We start from the raw sequence: 7,915 nt of genomic DNA on the forward strand, positions 1-7,915 counted from the left end.
AGCATTCAACAAGTAAGTGAAAGAAAGGCATGAAGCGAAAGGAACCCACGAAATGAAAGAAACAAACCAGGGAAAATAGTGCATAAGAACCAGCGAATGGTTTGCAGTCTACTTTCACGAGAAACCCACAAATTCGAAGAACAGATTTAAGGAAGACTCCATTTTTCTAGAAAAACTTTGACTGGACATTTCTAGACTAAACAACTATAGCCATGATAGTTCAACAACAAAAAAATGCAGCCTGGTCGAAGCTCTGCTGCAACAGAGTTCTGCTATGAACTTTGCAGCTCATCCCACATAGTTATGTCCATACAAAAACCCAAACCAGACCCATTATTTCATCAGCCAAAACTCACATAATCCTCAACCCCTCATTGCTTACAGAAGCCAAACATGATGGCCTGTCTTTAGCAGATGCAATCGAGGAGAATCCGGACAAAAAAACAACAAAGAACATATTAAAAGGTCATGCAACTCTGAAGAAAAAATGATCTACAATCTGCTGGGCTTGCTTGTTACAAACATCAGCCATAAACTTCAATCAAAACTCATAGATTCACCAGATGAAACCCTATAGAAAACACAAGCTCCTGCCCTCCAAAACCCAGTCCAACACGAAATCCTCCACCCCAACCAGATTCACAAACAGGATGCACAGGGAGGAAGAAAAACAGAAACAGGCATCGCAGCAAAGGTTTCAATACTTCTGAGGTGAATCCTATAATCTATGGGCAGAAAAAAGGGTGAAAAGCATTACCTTTGGCCTTTTAAAAGGCAAAGCAAGGCGTGAGGTGATTGGAAGAGCAGGTCTTTGCGAGAACCTTGTCGAGAAACATCTCAACTCCTGCACTGCAACATTCCTCCACGGACTGATGATTTCAGAAACGTTTACTGCTTTTCTCTTTTAATCTTCTCTGATTCTCCCAAGTTTTCCCCTCCCTTGTTCTTCAGCCGTTCTCCCCCTTCCCGGCCTCTGTCAATCTCCTTGCTTTCTAGTTTTTTTTTCTTCTCTCCAACTTTCTCGAAGCTCATCCCTTTTTCCCTCGATTTTCCTTTTTTTCCTCTCCCCAAAACCCTAATTTCTTCTTTTTTCAGCCCCCACTCTCTCTCTCTCTCTCTCTTGGCTTTTGCCTCTCTTTTGCTCTCCACTCCCTCAGCTCTCTTTCCGTTTCTTCCCCCCAAAACCTTAAAGGCTGCGTGTTTAACTATTTATATGGAACCCGAAATCTTAACCTGAGAGGAAGGGTTAAGATTGAAAGGGAAGGGGAATATGTGGATGTTCTTGGGTTCATTGGATCTTTGGACAGCTGGTAATGATGTTATCTTGTACGATCCCAGCTTGGAAAACAAGAAAATCCGAAACCAAAAAACGGGTTGCCATCTTGTACTCCTTTTGTTGGTTCTTGCATCTGGATTTGCAAAGTGGGAAGAAAACACGCGCGTGGATAGTATGCGCGAGTGGAAGAGCTTTTTTTTTTTAACAAAATTGATTTTGATAATTTTCCTTTTCTTTTTTTGTTTTTCTAATAATAAAAAATTTTTCTTCAAGAAATAGAAGTGAAACAAGAATAAATAAAATTTAACAAAAATGAACAAAAATAGAAATAAAAGAAAATAAAATAAAAATAAATAATAGAAATAAATAAAATGATGGTGAAATTTTGGTGTCTACATCGATGTGACGCAACAGTATATAACTATCTTTGTTAAGTAAATTATTTTTTTTGAAATTCTGTCCATCGAGCTCCAAATTTGTGTCCTGTAACTTGAACAGTCCAACTCTCATTTCCTTGAATGATAGTTATGCTGCTTTTGTTAAGCAGTTTCAACATATAGTGAAAGCTCGATGCCAGAATCTGGAAGTTGAAAGCGCAGACGATGAAGTTAAGGAATAGAAGTTTTTTGCTGCTTCATATATTTATATATGAATAAAAATTTATTACCTTTTTATCCTGGTTGCATTTGAACAAAAAACAACAGTAACATTGCAAACATTAGACAAATCATTGGAGGAATTGCCGCTGTCAATGTTTATTGCCATCGATTTTGATCCAGTCAAAACAAAAATATTGCAGCATTAGTTTTATAAATAGCAAAGAGTTCTATTGACAGAATGTAGAAAAAAGGAAGAACCGCTTAAGATGATTTTATGAGTTGATGAATATATCAAAGAGGAAACTTACCACTTATATGGGTTGTGTTGATTGGAATGTGATCGAAAATGAATGAACTTGTTGGTGATATACATTAGAGAGCTAAAGAAATGCATGTGGTCAACATGCAGTGTAAGAAAGTTATGAAAGAGAAACTTTGAATATTGTGTGGAACACAGCTTTCTTGAAAGACAATTGAATTGAAGTATGTGTAGGAGGACAGTGATAATAGCTCTATTAAATTACCTATGAATTTTCATAAGCAAAGCGACAAAAGAGAGAAAAGGAATAGTCACTGTACGTTATAATCAATTTAGTTGTCGATAAAGGTCTGCGGATTGTATTTTTTTAACTGGCCTATGTTATTGTAAAAAAAAAATTTGAGTGTGAAGGCTGAAAAAAAGACTTGTCTGTTAAAGCTAAATGGGAAAAAATTGAAATTTTTATGTAATATATACTGCACATTAAATAAAGAATGTTTTGTCACATTTAATGTGAGGATGTTTCATTTGTATATATGAGTATTTAATTAAATAAAGATGATATATTCCAAGGTAAGTGAAATCGCAATAATTATTGAACGAGAAAGTTAATGCTGTCTAGGAGTTGAGAAACATATGATGTCTTTTGAAAGCAATATAATGGGGCATAGCAAAAGGCGTGATAATGCATAGAAGCAGCATGAAAGTATCAGCTAAGCATCAATGCTTAAAATATAACAAGTTAACATCTAATCAGAGGCAGTTAAATACAGTTCTAACAAAAGCAGAGTGCCAAGAGAGGTTCAACATGTAACGGACCATCTCCAGTCTAAGACAAAACAAGCAGCATCATTCATCTGGAATGGTGAACAAAAAAAGGCCAGTAGGATTAACGGGGAAGTAAAAAACTACTCTAAGATAATTTGGCTCTTTTAGCTGAATTGGCATCCTCAAGCGGTGATGCAGATGAACAGTCTGTGACAAATTATCTGCGACAAACAGGGTGATTTCTGAATTGTAAAAGCTAACTTTCAACCTGCGACAAACAACAACAGGTGATTCTATATGTTACGTGTCATCTGGTGACCTTCGTTAGTTACAAAATCATCCCACAGTAACATAACAGTCTGCGCACTAATACAGGGAAATAACCAATTATGAAATAAATAGAAAAATAAACACTATGATATAATCAACATGACATCTCTAAGGAAAAACTTACTCTTTGTTAACAATAACAAATTTCTAAACAACTGAATCTTTTTTATTTATGTTGATATGTTTGACATCCAGTGCTTTAATAACTATAGCAAGTACATCTGCTGCAGAATAATACAATATCAATCAAGAAAAAGAACATAACCGATGAATAAATGGAAAAATTACATTACTGAAGCTCGCCAACTGATTTTACTGTGTCATCCATGAAGTTCACAAGATCACTTAATTTTGTACTGTCAAACTTCACAGGCAGAACATCGTCATCATCATTGACTGATTCGATGACTGTTCGGCTGGTGACAACTGTAAGAACCCGTAATTTTCTTATTTTTCAAGCTATTTTTTAATTTAATTATATGCCTTTTATACATTTTCTTGATTAGGAAAAATTTCTAGATGATTTTTATGAGTAAATATGATTTTTAAGTTATTTTTCAAGTATAAGTTAGTTCATGAGAACTTAGGAGGGTATATCGGGTGTGGGACCCACTAGTGCGGAAAATTCGGTAAAATTCGGCCAATTAGGTTAGGTTTTGTATACCGGGATTAATTTACTAGGTGTTAAGAGATAATTAGAGGTTACCAAATAGGTTGGTGTAAGAGAGACAAAAGAATAGCTTTGCATTAATAAGGGTGACAAGTGTCACTTGGTGATTAAGTCTTGGACTTTGACTACTATTCATTAACTTTGCCAATTAATCAAAATTAACCCAAAAATCATCTTCATTTCAAGCTTCTCTTGGCCGACTCCTCTAAGAAGAAAATAAAAAGAAAACTCTCAACTTTCTTGTCTCTAATCTTGCTCAATCTCCCAATCCAACCGATTAAACTTGAAATTCCTTCATAAAAACCCTTAGTTTAGTGGTGGTGAGGCTGGTTGTGAAGTGGTTTGGAAGAAGGTGATGCTAAGTTGCTTCCTTTCTTGAGTTGGTAAGGTGAGCAACTAAGGAACCTCTCTTTTGTTCTCAATAATGTTTAATTAGTGGCTTGTGGTAGACATAGAGGTGATTTTATGTAAGATTTTGTGCCTTTTGGTGGAGATTGGTGAATTTTTATATTTATTCTTCATTTTTCTGTTTTTATATGTTTAATATTGTGTGGCTATGGATGATGGCTTAGGATGGTCTAGAATGAAGCTTTGATGCGTAAATTGTAGCTATTTGCGAAAAATTTCCACTTTGCACGGAAAATTCCAGATTAGAGTTTCAATTAACCCTGTTCTGCCTAGTACTGTTTGGATAGGATGAAGGCTGAATTAGCCTTAAGTTAAAACATGAAAGTTGTAGAAAATAATGTTTTATAGTTTCTTGTAAACTTTCAGCCCAATCCGAGCTCGGTAGCCTGTGAAAAGATGGAAATACCCAGACTGCCCTAGGTAAGAGTCCGGTGGACAGGGTTGGCAGTTCACCCAAAATGACTGCGACCGTCCACCCTGATACGTACTGAGTTTGATTTTGGCCAAAACATGAAAGTTGTAGTGCTGTGTCTTAGCTTTCTAACGGTCCTAGAAACGCCCCAATTGGACTTCGGTAGCCTGAGTTATGGTCATTTAACCATAATGCGGTTAGCTAACCTGTTTGTGCGATTCTGGTTTGGTACATTGAAATTTTGACCTAGCTATACTATGAACTGGACTGAGTGGTCTTCATTAAAGTTGTAGCCCTTTATCTTAGCTTTGAAACGTGTAAATTGTACCTCAATCCGATAAGTGTAGCTTCAGTTGTGTTCGTTCCGCTAAGCAACGTCAAATCTGTTTTTTGTTTTCCAACCTAAACTTCATTTCCGCACATGTCCTAGCTTGATTTTGCCCTTATACGTTCTATTTGGTCTTACTCTAGTAGTATGTGGATTCGGTTTATGACTCGTTTTCGAGTCTCATTGTGTTTTATTGAATGTTTTAGGACATGCCGGTGACGCGGAGCGATCGTTGGACAGAAATTTGTGATTTCACTTTGTGTTTGCTTGGTGAGTGTACTACTCACGTGATTGTTGCTTCATGGCTTGGTTATACTTGAAATTTATGACTTGAATGCTTATGTATATGGATGAAATTGTTTGAGACAAGGGTGTACTTTATCACTCTCGCACTCTATGGCTTATGTGACTGTTTACTGCATTAATTGAATTATCCAACGACCATTACTGTTATCACTGAACTCAACCCCATTGGTGGTCAATTGAATCAAGCCGGCAAGAGTTTGGTCGAAAAAATTGACAAGCCAAGGGGACTGTTTATGTGGAATCCTTGAGTATGAGACTCTTAATTCCGGTATATTCGAATATTACCATTTCTGAACTGATTGGAGTTCAGGGCCGGTAGAGGTATGTGAGGTGGAAGGAATCGGTGAAAGTGGAGTCTACGGTATTGGTTACTCCTTAAGCGTTGACAGAGGGCTAACGAGGCGAGATCGAGTACGACAAGCAGGGATAAGGGCTCTTGATAGCCGACCGTATCCTTTTAAATATCTTTATTGAAATGTGATGCTAATTGACTCACTTATTGGATGTGTTTGGATTGACTAGCTTTGTGCTTATGTGAACTTCGTTACTTGGGTGATGGTACCTCATTGGGCGAAAACTCACTCCATTAAATTTTGTTTTCATTACAGGGATCCACTTTTGGGGACTATGATGTTTTGAAGTACGAGTTGAGCTAGTTTTAGGGTAAAAAATAAAAAAATCCCTTATGGTAAGCCTAATACACAGAAAAGCCCCCTATGGTTTCAAAATATACAACACGACACCTCATGTTTTGAACTAAATTGTAAAGGTGACGGAATCCGTTAAATTTAACGGAAATGACTTATTAGAACCTAAAAAAAAATTTTATACCTAATTTTTATCAAATATACCTATTCTACCCCTTAACTCTCAATTCTCTCTATTTAGAGAATGAAACAAATGATTTTTTTGAGCTGTCTTTTGCTTAATTATATCAAGGCATTTTGGTCATTTTGTCCATTTCCGTTTAGTTTAACGGATTCCGTCACCTTTACAATTTAGTTCAAAGTATGAGGGGTCGTGTTGTATATTTTGAAACCATGGGAGACTTTTCTGTGTATTAGGTTTACCACAGGGGGTTTTTTTATTTTTTACCCCTAGTTTTAATATATTCTTTTATAAAACTCCTCCATAGTTGGAAAACTTTAAATGTACTTTGATCCAAATATCTTTATTTTGTTTTGTAAATTACAAACGTATGTGTATAACAGTATTTAACCCTGTTCATGTATCCTATTTGGTTTGAAAATATTTTCCGAAGTTATACGACGTGGCAACCACTATTCATTGGCGGTTTCGATTTTCGTTTTGCCAATTTGCAATTTTGAATAGATTGAGCGCACTATTACCTTCCGGAACGTTTTAGATTGTATGTAACTGCCTCGTTAGTCTTAGCGAAAGCTGAACAAGCAGTCCGCTGACCCCTTTGGTACGTCTTAGGGGAAAGTGGGGTTGTCACAAGTGGTACCAGAGCCTAGGTTTGAATCAGTCTGGACGTGTTAGAAATGCTCGACTTGAGGATTTTATTTGATTATTTCTTTAAGAATACTTAAGTTTAACTACGCTTTTGGTGTAGGATGGACGGACATAGTGCGTTTAGTGGTAGCGCTGCTGGTGAGCGACCCCGTGGAGTACTTCCGATGATTAAGTACCAGATCCGACGGAGAGGGGCCGTCGTACGTTGGAGTCCGGCTAACCGCCTTCGACATTGTGAGTGACGCCACACCTATGCCTACCCCAACACAGTCGTGTTATCCGTGGTAGAGGAAAGAAACGAGTTGGCGAAGGATAACGCTAGACTTGAGGTTGAAGTAAACCAATTGAGGGAGGCCAACAAAAAGTAAGTTGAGCGAATCAAGGAGTTTGAGTACGACGTGGTTAAGGGTCAGGATAGAATAGATGACCTTTGTGCCCAACTTGGGGAGGCGCGTGAGCGCATGGTCAAGAGGGCTAGGAAAGCGAGGATTAGAACCAAGTTGATCTTGCACATTTGCGATGATTTGCTCGAGAAGGAGAGCGATGAGGCTTCGTGTACGGGAGACGGGGTTGGAGGTGAACCCGCCCAGTCGGAGGGGTCCACTAGTCTGACGACGGACTAAGCCGTTATTCCTAGGTTATTTTGGATGATTTTTGACTACCGTATATTATTTGAACTAACTATGTATATATTACTTTTGATGATGTCATTCCCTTATGGACTGTCTTTGTTTGTACTTGACTAACTGTTAATATGTGACTTGTTTGACTTTGTTTTGTATGTATATATGCTTTATTATGAAAAGCCTTTGGTTCCTTACTTACATGTATTGTTATTTTTTTGATATATAGCTACGTTCACCTAGATCAATTAGACTTCATGGAAAGGACACGTAGTGATCGGGGACTTGGACGCGGGAGTAGGCAACTCACGTCGGAAAGGGGCACTGGGGATACCTCATCTGGACCAAACCCTGAACCTAGGGTTGACCCTAATGTCCAAATAGCTGCTGCTATGCAGCAAATAACTAATTTACTAGCCTAAGTGGTGCAGCAATAGAGTCAAAATCCTAACCCCAACCC

Source organism: Coffea arabica, chromosome 6c, assembly GCF_036785885.1.
Source record: "Coffea arabica cultivar ET-39 chromosome 6c, Coffea Arabica ET-39 HiFi, whole genome shotgun sequence".
Lineage (NCBI taxonomy): Eukaryota > Viridiplantae > Streptophyta > Magnoliopsida > Gentianales > Rubiaceae > Coffea > Coffea arabica.